Source organism: Cibotium barometz, chromosome 43, assembly GCF_041138505.1.
Source record: "Cibotium barometz isolate CiBa-2024 chromosome 43, ASM4113850v1, whole genome shotgun sequence".
Classification (NCBI taxonomy): Eukaryota; Viridiplantae; Streptophyta; class Polypodiopsida; order Cyatheales; family Cibotiaceae; genus Cibotium; species Cibotium barometz.
In genome coordinates, this window is record NC_141088.1 from 16430336 (window position 1) to 16444852 (window position 14517).

Consider the following 14517-nt stretch of genomic DNA (forward strand, 5'->3'; position numbering starts at 1 on the left):
ACATATGCCCCAACACACAGACACACACACATGCATTTACATACAAGTTTATGTATATACGTATACATATACACATACATGTATGTATGTATATATGTATGCATATATACATATACACACATGCACATATGCATATACATAAATATATATGTACATGCATACATATATGTAGATATCTATTTATATACATACATATATACATATATATGTACACACACACACACATCCTCTAAGAATCTACCTCAAGGAGTTCCTCTCAATTGGTGACCCACCTTTAACAACCTTCGATGAAGCCCCCAATTCTTTCATGTAGAGGAAAAGGGTGGAGTTCCTATGTGCCTCCCTAACAGCAAATAAAAAAGGATCTTATACGGTCCACAAGTTTGACAAAACCATCAACTCCCATTCAATGTCTGCAACAAGGAGTAGCAATAGAACCAAGAATTGGAGTCACAAAATCATATCCATCCTTTACTATTGTAACTCTATCAAAATGGCTTAAAGATCTTATTAATGTTTTTGTAGAAATGGTTTTGCTTGCAAACTTGTAAAACTAGCCCTTAAAAAGCAATACCCTCGAGCCACTACTTTTACACTAGTGGGCACTAGGACTCAGCACAAGGGACTAGTGCCCTCAGTACAAAATACTCTCCCTCCCTATTTTTGATCCCCCATGTAGGACAGTATGGTGGGTCCACCAATGCCTAAAAGGCCTTCTAATAGCACTAAATTGAGATTTTTTTATGAGCATGCCTCCCTCTTTTTTGTAATGAGGAGCCTACCATCCTCTTTTTCTTTGAGGACCCTATCTCCCTCTTTTTTGTAATGAGAATTCTCTCATTTTAAACCTTTTAACAACTTTTTAAAAAAACATTCTCTTATATAAAAAACCTCTCTAAGGTTTAAAAACCTTTTTAACTCTCAAAAAGCCTTCTAATCCCACAAAAGCAACACTTCTTTGAAGAGCCTTCTACCGCTTTGGTAATCAAGCATTCTTTCATAAAGCCCGCAAAGGTATGAAAACCTTGAAGATAATGAGTCTTTTTTAAGTGGTGTTCACCCTTCACATGTTTAAGGTATATAAGGTTTACTTAAACCTTATCGAAACACAAACACCTATGTAAGGCATAATTTAATCTGTTATGAGCTAGCTTGATAAAACAATAAAACAACACATCTATCCTTACATCATGCAAAAGCATGTTGTCTTCCGCAAAAGTGAATGGATACCAAACAGCACCTAAAAATGAATGAGAAAGATCACCCTAATCTCTTGGAAGTTTACCATATGAGTAATGCAACCAGAAATGGCAATCTCAAAGACTACACCTCAAAGCTAGTCATCTCCTCCAAGTGCTTTCATTTTACTCGCTCAAAGCAAGATACACTTAGCTCATACAACCATGGCCACCTTGAATAACGCCTCCCTCCAAAAGGTGCTTAAAGCTCATGATAAGTGTTCCTCACTTGAAGTTCGCGCGATAAGTGTTCCCTTGACAAGGATAACAATTATTTAGCTCTCATGACACACCTGTATTACCTTAATACCATAGCTCTCTAACTCAAGCACTAGGAGCTAAACCTAGCTAAACTTACTTGGCTCCAAAACTTCTAATTTCTTCATTTCCATCTAAATTTGTATTGTATTCATTTCATTAATGCAAATAAGTAGCATTATTTTCAATAAAAACGTGTTCTCTTTTTGTCTCTACTCTTCTTATTAAAACTAGAGAGCTATGAAGGTAAGGAGATTTATATACTTGAAGGCTCATTTTCCCTGGAGTATGAAGGGTCTGTCTCTACCATACCAAGATCTCCAACAATATGCACTTCCAAATTTCTAACCCCATCGAGCCTTTCCTCAAAATGTGAAACACCCATCCTCAGCTAACGTAAAGGGAAAATGCATGATGATAGTCCAGTTTTTTTCAACTTAGACAACCCTAATGTGTAGTAGCGCAATGATATGATGACTCATAAAAGAAAGACCATGCTCTAGAGCTAAGCACTCATGAGGGGAAAAGTCATAATGGTAGCCTAGTTTTTTTTGACTTAGACAACCTAATGTATAGTAGCCATGACATGGTGACCTAGAAAAGAAGACCCATGCTCTAGACATATAGCCGCACAAACCCACTAATGTCATCTCCTCAAAAATGTGAAAGTGCCTTGAACTACCTCCTAAACTTGACAACACTTTGAGAAAGTTGGCATGTCGAGTTTCAAGAGTACTACTTGTGAGTGAGTGTCCCAAAACCTATAATTGTGGAGACCTGATTTTGGAGTTCCCCCCCACATTTGGGATTACTCATTTTGGAAAGTTAGGATGGATCAAAAAGATGATGTACGTTTTTTTTATTATTATCTAATGGGGGATGAATACTATGTTACTATCATATATATATATATATATATAATGGTTTAATGTTTTTAAATGATATTATGCAGGGCTTAGTTTATTGAATCCATAAATATAATTTATTTTTCTACTATGTACTAGTGTTAACTTTATAAATGACATCGTTATATAGGCTGTAGAGAGAGAAACAAAAAGAGAGACATACACTTCCAATTAGAGGCCGAGTATGCATCACTCTACAAGAGGACAACAAGAAGTTCGATGCAGCCAAAGATGATGCAATAAAAGAGAGATGTAGGCAAAAAACATGTAGATCTTTTGGTTGATGGGTCAATTTATCCACATGATCCTCTTTTGCAAAGGCCTTCGCAGTTTTCTAGACTTACGTCTTTCATAAAGTATGTGTGTAAGCATAATGCCAGCAGGTTATTGGGATATACTAGAAGCCTTGAAATGCAAGCTCATAGCCTTAACACATCTGTTCAATACATGATGATGGGCAAGGAGGCAAGGATTCATGAGTTCACTAATTCACTGAGTGTAAAGGAGAAAGAGTGTTGGAATTTCCAAGATGTGATGTATAATGTGTAAGATGTGATACATGTCATGCAAGATGTGATGCATGTTGTGTAGGTAGACAATGTAGAATTGTATGGCAAAGTGTAAGGTTTGGATAAACTGAACAAAACAAATGCAAGAAATACTTCGAAGATATTTATTATTGGACCTAGACGACAACAAGGGAGGCATGTGAGTGGGTAAGGATGCTAAAATCAATCCATGATTGGTCAAAGGAAGTGACCATTGCTCCTCAACTCTTCAATCTTTGGATCATCCATCCTTTGTGTCTTCTTGAAGGGTTGAAATTTCTTCTTAACAAAACCTTTGTTTTTTTTTATCATTTTGAACTCCACTCTTGGGCTGTCCACATCCAAATGATGATGAAAACTTAGAGGTAAAAGTGGGTGTTGTGGAAGGAAAGCTTTTACCAACATTTGAAGAAGTATTGGATGGTTTTTAAGAGAGTATGAAGAGCTGAGATTTCCTATACTTTGGCTCATAGGGCTTCGTCAACCTCATAGCCTCCTTGATGGTGCTAGGTCTTTGTGCCGATACATCTGCCTTGATGTAGGAATCTAGACCATGCACGAACCTCTTCATCTTCATGTCCTCATTGAGTCCATCCACAAACATAGAGAGTTTCATATACTTTTTGATGTACTCTCTAACCAATGTGCCCTTTTGTGAGAGTTGGTACCATTCTTCATGGTATCGGTCAAGAACCAAAGGAGAAATAGATGCCATATTCATCTCTCCCTTCAATTCCTCCTAAGTATGTGGCAGAGTCCCTTCTTTGATCAAATGTCTCCACCATTGATGGGCATAATCTTCCAAGTTTAAGGATGCAAACTGCACTTTATCCCGCTCATTCTTTGGATATAGCTGCAAATATGTCTCCATTTTGTTCATCCGTTCCTCCAATTCATGTAGGGTTGATCCTTCACCCTTGAATTTGAGGATTGAGACCTTATCCTTAACATCCTTGGAAGTCGTAGACGATACATTCTCATGATGATTAAAGGGTTTGTACTTTTTCACTTGCACATATGATCCCAAGAATTGTGCAAAATCCTTGTACTCCCTCTTGAGATAAAGTTAGGCATTTCCATCCATGTGTCATGAGCTCCCCTTTTCCTTTCGGTGAATGACATGTGCTCCTAATCATGCTCCAACCACATCATCACCAACATATAACTCTTCTTCAAACAACATAGAAGATTGATTTTCCTTGGGATGTGAAGATACTCTTTTGGGTTCTCCAAGGTTTGGTTCCAAATGTTTAGACCATCAAAAGCAACTCCATTCATCGATTTTGTACCATAAATTCACTCCATGAATTAGAATTTTTGGAGAAATTTTGCCATAGTCTCCTTTGTATTATGGAAGAAATTTCAATTTCCCAAGCAATCAAAATGGCATTCCCACAATATCCTTTGCATTTACCAATGCACTTATCACATCAAGGCACCATTAAGCATCATTGCATAATGAATTTAGCATCAATTACATTTCAAAACCAATCCATTGTCCCAATTCATATGCATCACATAGTGTTGGCCATTATGACCTCTTGCATTCCATATGTCATTGAAGCTTGAGTGTCAATGGAGAGCTTTTGCTTGCCGATCTCCCAACCAAGCCTTATCACCAAGCCTTATCATCACATAGTGTTGGCCATTATGACCTCTTGCATTCCATATGTCATTGAAGCTTGAGTGTCAATGGAGAGCTTTTGCTTGCCGATCTCCCAACCAAGCCTTATCACCTCCTTACCAAATTTTTAAATCAAATGGTAAGAGTTGAGGCCATGTCTCCCCTCCGGGTGCCTAATCCTCCGATGTACCACTTTTCCAAGGCAATCATGGCACACCAAATTCATGACATTCTCCCCTTGGCCTCTCCACCAATTGCCAAGGTATTGTCACACATACATCCTCACCATGCCACATAATTGAAGTAAAAAATTTATTTGCAAGGAATGGTGTAGGGTACTCACAACATGGCACTTATAATTGCATGCCTCAATCACTTGATCTACAAGTGGTTAATACCGGTGATGAAGTTTGGGTCAATGTCAAGTCCACTTCTTCATGGTTGTTGTCTCCAACACTTGAAGTTGCTACCTTGAATGGCTTATACACTCTCAAAATTTCACTTGATGAAAAAAGTGAAGAGGTGGAGAGAATCAGGGAAAAGAGGTGGAGTGAATGATGGAGAAATCAGTGGGATTGATGCTTGGATGTAAGCTCTATAAATTGAGGCATTGCCCTAATGAGAATTTGCTGGTTTTTGAGTATCCATGCCTACATTAATCTATTTGCTAATTACCCACTAATTACGTCTTAATTATTTGCTAATCACTTTGTTAATGATGTTGATTCTAGTGTTTGATCCACCATAGCTCATCACAATGCTCAAATTTCAACATGGTATCAGAGCCATGCTAATTTGTGAGCCCATTATCTTGCTAATTATTTTGCTAATTAGGATTAGTAGAAAATTATAATTTTCTCTCTTTTTTCAACTCACCTCTGTACCCCCAGCCAGTGGAGGAGCTCCCACTCCTTGCACACATAAAATTAGCCCAAACCCTTCTAGCCATAGATAGCCAACTCCTTGCTACTCCAGCCAGTCGAATCAGAAGCGCAAACCGCCAACCGGATGAAAAGAAATCGCGTTTTTATCAAGCTACGTTTTTCTGCAGAGCAAATCAGTAATTTCCACTTCATCAAATCAAATTGCTCTAATTCCTCTTAGCCCTGGGGGTTTTCAAGCATGCTCTACAAGCTGGTGAAGACAGAATTCAGTTTCATCAAGTCTACAGTGAGATCCAAGCTCTTCATCAAATCTGCAGGTGACTTTGGTAAAACAAAGATTAAGCTTTCAATATTTGGTCAAATCTTGTGTTTCTTGGCTTAATCCTCTACTAGACTCATTGCTATTAATGCCTTTGAAAGCATTTGAGCTCATTTGAAGTCTAAGGCACCAGATCTGGACTCCCCGCATACTCTGTTTTCTGCACATAAAATAGTGGATTAATTTGCTAATCAGTGATTAATCATTGCTAATCACTATATTTTGGTGCAATTGAGGGTTCAAATTAGCCATTAGGTATCTGATACAGATCCCTATAACTTCAAATTGCAATTCGGAGTTGGTTTGATACTCCAACCATTCCGTACAAATTGGTTACCCTTGATTTAATGTAATTTCTGGTAAAATTGTGCTGATAAAATTGTGATAATAATCATTTTACATTTAACCCTTGGTTAATGCCTGTAAATCTCACTCAAATTCAAGATTATTCACAGCCAGAGTTGCATTTGGAATGTGCATGAGAATGAATGCTATACGCATTATGTATTGGCACATTACATCAGTGTAAAAATGGGATCAGACACTACCCTTGTCCAAAATAAGGCAAGAGGTAAGACCTCCCGCATAAATTTGGGTTTGCATTGCATAATGACACAAGATGAACATCAAAAGCCCAAAGGAACTGTCAGCAAAACATTGAAACATGTTGCTCACATGGAGCAAAAAGATCTGACGGACGAGCTCATGGCCCCAGCCATGAAAGAAGAAGAACATCTCCATCCAAGAGGAAGATCCACACCAAGAATATCTAAAGGAAGCATTGAAGGAAGACATGGACACGAGAAGAGAAGCTGCCCCAAGAAGACTGAAAGAAGAGAAAGACACGGACGTGTGGAGAGAAGCTGCCACGACAAGAAGACTGAAGACAAGAGAAGATGTGAGGCTCCAAAGAGTGAGGAGCCATGTGAAAATCTGAGAGAGAGAGAGAGAGAGAGAGAGAGAGAGAGAGAGAGACCCCACAACCTAATGTAACCTTCCCCAACAAAGTAAAACCACCTCTGAGCCACCGATGATGTAGGCCACGTGGCAGAGAGATGTATGTGTGAGCACTTTAGTCAAGGTCGCGGGCAACTATAGTAAGCCTTGGACACATAGAGAGAGAGAGTGTGTGTGCAACAGTCAACGTGCAGGTCGCTCTAGGGAAAACGCTTTGTTGGCAGCATACGACCAAAAGCTACCTGCAAAGATAGCTGCCTTTCTCCAAAGCTAGCTAAAAGAAAAGAAAGAAAGTTCAAATTTTAAGGGATCCTTTCAACCTTTGAGAAAAAAAGTTTTTGGCTCAATTCTTAAACACATTTGGAATTGATTACACAAATTAGTGCAAAATTGCATCAACCAAGGGATTTTAAAGGATGTATTTGATGGGTAAATGTGACTCATGCTGACTTACTTTAGAGAGTTATAGAATATTTTATGTGGAAATTTGAAAGCAGGTAAGGTTGATCATGTCTTAGCACAAAAATATAAAAGCATAAGACAAACTCACTCTAGATCAATTAATTTGACTTTAAAACAAAAATTACACATACATACAAATTCGTGAGGTAGATCTTGGTATATTTTGATACATGACCCCTACATGGCATGTGAATAAAGGCTTTCAAAATTATAATTAAAAGTTAAAGTTATTTTGGATGATTAAAATGGATAAAATGGACTTTTCATGTAGGAGATGGGACCAACATACCTCCTTAACATCATTTTCATGAAAATTAATCAAGGCCACTTGGTTTTAGATGTTTGAGTTATTACCTCTACAAGTAAAAAAGAAAATGTGTAAAAACATGTGCCTTTATAGTTATATACTTCTTAGTTTACCCAAGATTAGAAACTTAGGCTTGCATACTATGAGAAATTTATTAGGGAATTAACTAACTACTCGAATCCTAACGTAAACCTAAGATTTTTCAGTTTGATTATTAAAACTCCACTGGTTCCAGCCATCGGGCCCATGGGTTAGCCACCACCCTGCCCCACTGGAATTAGTAGATCCAAACAAGTACTCACCCATAATTGAAATGCCTTTCTTAACTTTAGCTTTAGAAAACAGGTACACACACACTCCTCTTTAAAACTTTAATATAAAAATAATCCATTGACGAAACAGATATGATCACGGATTTCATAACTCAAAATTTCCATTCAATCCTTTGTTTCACAAAAACAATACCACTCTGGTCTCACCGTTGGGACTCAGCAACGAGATCCAGTAACAGATTACAATAATCATTTCGTCAACATACATATATATATCTTCCTCGACATACGAATGGGTGTCCTAAGCACCGCGAGCCCATGCATCGCTTGGTCAAAACCCTCCAAGATCCTCCTTAGGCGTCCTGGCACTTCACTCAGGGACCGCTTCGTCGGCCCTCGCCCATCGTACCGGAAGCGCACCATTTTTCACCATACCCAGGCTAGTCAAGACCTGGGCAGGTTTTTGCCGCGTGAGCTGTCCCTCGAACACTCCCCGCCAACTGTTGCAACTTCCCTTAGATAAACATATATGCCAAATGCTCCCTCCAGCATTCTGGCGTAAGACAATCCTTTAAGAAAACAGGGTTCTATGCAAATTTACAGTTTTGATTTTGTTTGAATACCATGAATAAATCTTAAATCTGTATCCCAATACTTCTAGATCCAGGTCTGAATTCCAAACAGAATTCCTCGAATTCTGTTAACTTGATCCTCAGATCAAAATCAGAAGTCTTAACTTAGTTTCAGATTCGATGGGAGATTTGAGTACATTTTTCTAGAACTGGGCACATCATCATTGATTGAATTTGACGAAGGAATTAGGTCTTGGTCAATAGTCTGAATCAGAGTTTGGGTCTAGAAAGGTTCTTCCTAAACTATCTTTCTCGAAAGGTACTATTTCAATTTCTCTTTTTCTAAATTTTGTTCGACAAATATTTGCTTACAAATTTCTAAAACATGAATTTCTTATAAGGAATAAAATAATCATTTATCTTTGATCTTCGACTTTGATAGTTTAATTGAATTTTCTCATTACCATCTTAGTGAATATGAAACGGTAGCATTTCTTCTCCTCACAGATTATCTACTTATTCATTTTTCCAATTTTTGTGGAGATTAAACAGAGGATTAAGGAGAACCCTTATTTAATTATAAAGATTCTATATGCATCTTATTATGCATAAAATCCAATTCTGATGAAAGTCACACTTTTATCATCATAAAAATAAATTATGTTGAAAATCACTCTTTTATCATGAAAGAATTTCATTTATGCATAAAAATCATTTATGATGAAAATCACACTTTTAATATTAGAAAAATATCTTTTATTTATATGTTTATGCATAAAAACCATTTATAATGAAAATCACACTTTTAATATAAAAAATATCTTTTATGCATATGTTTATGCATAAAAATCATTTATGATGAAAATCACACTTTTAATATAAAAAAATATCTTTTATGCATATGTTTATGCATAAAAATCATTTATGATGAAAATCACACTTTTAATATAAAAATATATCTTTTATGCATAGGTTTATGCATAAACATCATTTATGATGAAAATCACACTTTTAATATAAAAAAATATCTTTTTATGCATATGTTTATGCAAAAAAATCATTTATGATGAAAATCACACATAAATTCATTGTTTTTGGCTCTGGGGTGGAGTAGAGTAACAGTGCATAAAACACTATTAAGCTTCTACAAAGGGGGAGGCTTCTATTTATAGGAAAAAGTGAGCTTCTAACCAAGCAAACTGATTCTAGAATTTTCCAGATTAGTTTGGTCAAATTTTGACCATTTTTGGGTCAGTTTAGCATACTTTTTGGAACTAGACTTGAATTAGGAGAGAGGAGAGATGAAATGTCTCAATATTTGAGAATTTAAAACTCCACCACACATGTGAAATAGGTGCCTCCTTCATGAGGGGGAATCCCCCTCTTGAGGTGTCAAAAATTCATTTTTTTAGTATTTCCTTTGGTCCTTAGTCCACTCTTTATCTTATGTGAGTATTTACTCATTTTTGGGGGGATTTTCTTTATTTCTTCAATTTATCTCCTCCATACATTTGGATGAATCTGATTGGCCCCTCAGAACCTTAATTTAAAATTTTCAAAAAAACTAGACCCTTAGGATAAGGCCTTTTAAACAGATTATAATTTATTTCTAATGCACCTTCTGAAAATCTTTTTGAACTTCTGTTTCGGAGGAATTTATTTTAATAAGAAGAGATAGTTTTCCATCCAAAAATATCTAAAATCTGAATAACCTCTCTCTAAAACATTTTCTCTCTCTAAGCCAAAATAGGTAGAAACAAGATCTTTTATTATTCTGAAGAGGGAATTGATTACAGGGGGAAGATACTGGACTTCTTAAGGGGCTGGGGAGGAATCTTACATTCTCTTCCATTGAAAAACGCGAGATGTCCTTATCTCCTAAACTAGGGATAATCCTGCAAGTTCGGCTTCTTTCTCCCAGGTGGCATCTTCAAAAGGATAGAACTTCCATTTAACCAATAATTCTCTCAAAATTCTATTCCTGAGAACCTTTTCTCGAACATCAAGGCTTTCTTCAGGTTTGAGTTCCATCTGCCCTTGGGTTGAAGAAGTTAAGATTTCATCATCAAGCACATGATTCGGGCTTGGTATATACTTTTTAAGAAGGCTGACATGAAATACATTATGTACTTTGAGATGAGGAGGTAGAAGAAGCTCGTAGGCTAAGTCACCTACTTTTTTTGTAATCAGATATGGCCCACAATATCTGGGGGATAACTTCTTGTACTTCCCAAGAGATAGAGAACTTCTTTTGGAGCGTACTCGAATGAAGACCATATCTGCTTCTTTGAATTTTCTATCTGACCTCTTCTTATCTGCATATTGCTTCTGTCTATCCTGGGGCAGCTTTTATATCTTTGTGAATGTATGTATGTATGTATGTATGTATGTATGTGCATATGTATGTGTGTGTGTGTGTGTGCCTATGTGATTTTATGATGAGAGGATCTTCATGTCACCTTCACAAGATAGACCGCACTCATATGGAAGTGTTGCACCACCTTTATAAACATGCTTCTACTCTACCAATTCAACAATGCATGAATAAATTATAAAATGCACGAATAAAAATTGATATTTTCACTCTAATCCAATCTAATGGAGCTCAATGCCCATGTTTTTGGAATGGATTCCACTCTTAATCATAATTTTGAAGCTGATGCTTGGATTAAAGCAATGTAATCTAAGCCTTTTAAGCTCCAATTCCATGCAAATCACCAAAAAATAAAGGTTTTGTCCTACCCATAGATGAATGTAGAATGCCCTAATGCAAAGTAAACTTTAAAAGGAAATAAAAATCAACAAAAAACACATTTCAAAGTGTGACCTCCTAATCAACACTGATAAATATTAGGTGATCCCAATAGCTTGGATTGAACAAAAAAACGGTGCCCTAAACTAGTCCCGTGGTGCAAAATATTATCAAGTCAAGAGCTTACCTTAGCCTTGCTAAAGCATGTCTCATCGGCTTTTACCTCAAAGCCACAATTTGTAACTTCCCGTGTGGATGTGCTAGCTTTTCCATCACGTCCTCACTTCATTGTCACACAGGAATGCTCCTTTGCTAAAGGGGTGAAGGTTGGGCTCTCAATGCCTAGATGGAGACAATAAGATATGGTCCTTCATGATGGTTCTCTCTCACAATTGAGTTTTACCTCAAAGCCACAATTTGTAACTTTCCATGTGGATGTGCTAGCTCGTTTGTCACATCCTCACTCCGTTGTCACACATGAATGCTCCTTTGCCAAAGGGGTGAAGGCTAAGCTCTCAATGCCTAGATGGAGACAATAAGAGATGGCCCTTAATGATGGTTCTCTCGCACAAAATGTGAGAAAAGAAGAAGCTAATGGAAGAGAGAAAGCTACAATCACACACATCCATCAAGCAATAAAGAACATAATAGCATGAAAGCAAGCAAGAAGAGGGAAAGAGGGAGATCACAAGAAGAGGGAAAGAGGGAGATCACAAGAAAACTATTACAAGGGAATGATTATGTATTTCTTATTGTAAAAAATGATATATATACAAGTGACTAGTTTAAACATTAGGCTAGCCAAACTTAAAAATGGTCTGGCCTCTATTTACTAGTCTTAATGAACACTAAGTTTGGAGACTTTCCCTATTTGGCATTAAGTGCATGGTAAAATTTCTTTCTAAGTTCCAGCACTGTCTTACAAAAGATAAGTCCTTGATCACATGAGTAAGATGGAAAAGCGCCTTATGGTAGATCAGGGGTGAAACCACATTAAAACACACATGCTATGAGTGATATGGAGCTATGGTATGCCCACTTTGATCACTTGAATTTTGGCAGTTTGTTGTGCCTTAAAAGGCAAGAGATGGTATTCGAGTATGGCTAAAAGAGGAATAAAACATCAATGGATAGTGTCTTATACACCGCACAAAAATGGTGTAGCTAAGAGAAAGAACAATGTCTCATAGAGATGGCACAATGCATGGTCAAAGGACAGGATTTGCCTCAATTTTTTTGGTTAGAGGCAATTATGTGTGCCAGTTATGTTGTTCTAAGCAAATACTCCACCAAGTTGTTGCACACAATTACCCCGTATGAAGCTTAGAATGGTAGGAAGCCCTCTATGGCTCATTTTCATGCTTTTACTTGCCTTGCTTATGCTCTTGTTCCTAAGAAATAACACAATAAGTTAGATAATAAGACGTTAAAATGCATTTTTGTGGGATACAACTCACAAAGCAAAGGGTATAGACTCTACCATCTAACCACAAGGCAGATTTTAGTGAGTAGAGATATTATCTTTGTTGAGAACCCAGTTCGTTCATGCTTTTATACAAAAAATTATAAAATGTATGCTTATAGAACATCTTTGATATACTCTTACCCTTGTACAATGTTGGATATTCACATGTGGAGAAAATGAATGCTCTCAATAAGGTGTTAAAAATCAGGTCAAATTTTAGCCCACAGATCATTCTATTGATGAGGCAATTATGGATGGTACAATGGATAAAGAAAGGGCAGTCATGCATGTGTTCGATAAGGTGCCAAAATGGGTGGTGTAAACATTGCGAGATAGCAAATTAGCTACTCCTTTTCTTAGGAGGGCACGTGCAGGTTCTTGGGTGTAGGCCATGTAGAATGAGTTTAACTCAATCCTCAAAAATGACACTTGGTATTTGGTAGATTTACCTTTTGGTAAAAAGGCTATTGGTACACAATGGGTTTATTAGCTTAAGCATAAAGATGATGGTTTTTATGACCAATATAAGGTAAGGCTTGTTTTAGATCTTTACATTCCATCGCATATGACTACAAATTCAGGTGTTGTAGTTGTATGTAGAGATAGTTGCCCGTACAGTTACCTCAGGAAAAGTGATGGGAATATCCAATCAGGGTAATGATTCACCAACCTGCTAGTTCGTATTATGATGGATAAGCAGGGGAGTGTGTCATGGAAGCAGAAGAAGTATTAAAAATCCGTGATTGTATAACTACGGTTTATGCACAAAGAACAGGCAAACCTTTATGGATGATCTCTGAAGACATGGAAAGAGACGTTTTCTATCAACAGAAGAAGCCCAAGATTATGGTGTTGTGGATCGTGTAGCATTAGAAAATGCTCTAGGTTGAATATTTAGTAAATAATAAGAAACGTTCAAGGTTTATAAAGAGAGGGTAGATTCTTTTCACATGAAAAAAAAGAAGAGAAGGTGTATCACACCTTTCTATTCGACCAACATCATGGTTGGAATGTACATTAATTGGATATTAAAACTTCCTTCTTGAATGGTGGTTTGTATGAGAGGAGACTTACATATCTCAGCCTTGTTCTCGCATAATTGACATATGGGTTGGTTCCTACACACATATTACTTGAGCATATGTTCTTTTTCTAAGATATTGAGCATAAAGAATATAATAAACTTCATACCTATAAAATAGTCCTTCTATTTTGAAGAGAAACTATCCTCAGTTGTATAAAAAGAAAATGAAATAATCCACAAACTGTACTTTATGGTCCAATAATGAAGAGAAACTATCCTCAATTGTGTAAAGAATTTGAACTCTGTTATAACATTCCTCCCATTTTGAAGAGAAACTATCCTTAGTTGTATAAAAAGAAAACGAAATGATCCACGAACTATACTCATAGGTCCAATAATGAAGCATGGCTCAGAGGCTCTATGGATATAGAATACTTTAGATATCCAATGATCGAGCATGGCTCTCAGCGGTTGATCGGACATGGCTCAAAGGCTCATAAAATCAGAGGTTGATCGGACATGGCTTAGAGGCTCATAAAATCATGGACTCTAAATAATTCGTATGACACCTCAATTAATACCCTCGTACGATCTGTGTGACATCTCAATTGGTGATCCTTGCACAAGTACAACACCTCATTTGGTAGCCTCATACTCATCACCTATACTTATAAGTAAATAAATCTATTAGGTGATCGATAATGGAACAAAAAACATAAAAATCACTAGCGAGTAACATAGAGATATTTCATTTAGAATTTCCATTTGTAGTAATTTTCTAGTGTCCCATAGCACCATAACATATTGCACATAAGTATCTCTAATCAGGAATAAGGCCAGAGATATGTATACATCAAGATTTCTCACCTAGGATTAGTCCTCATGTCTCATACCATGGAGACTAATCTGTAGTGAAAATTTTATAAAGTT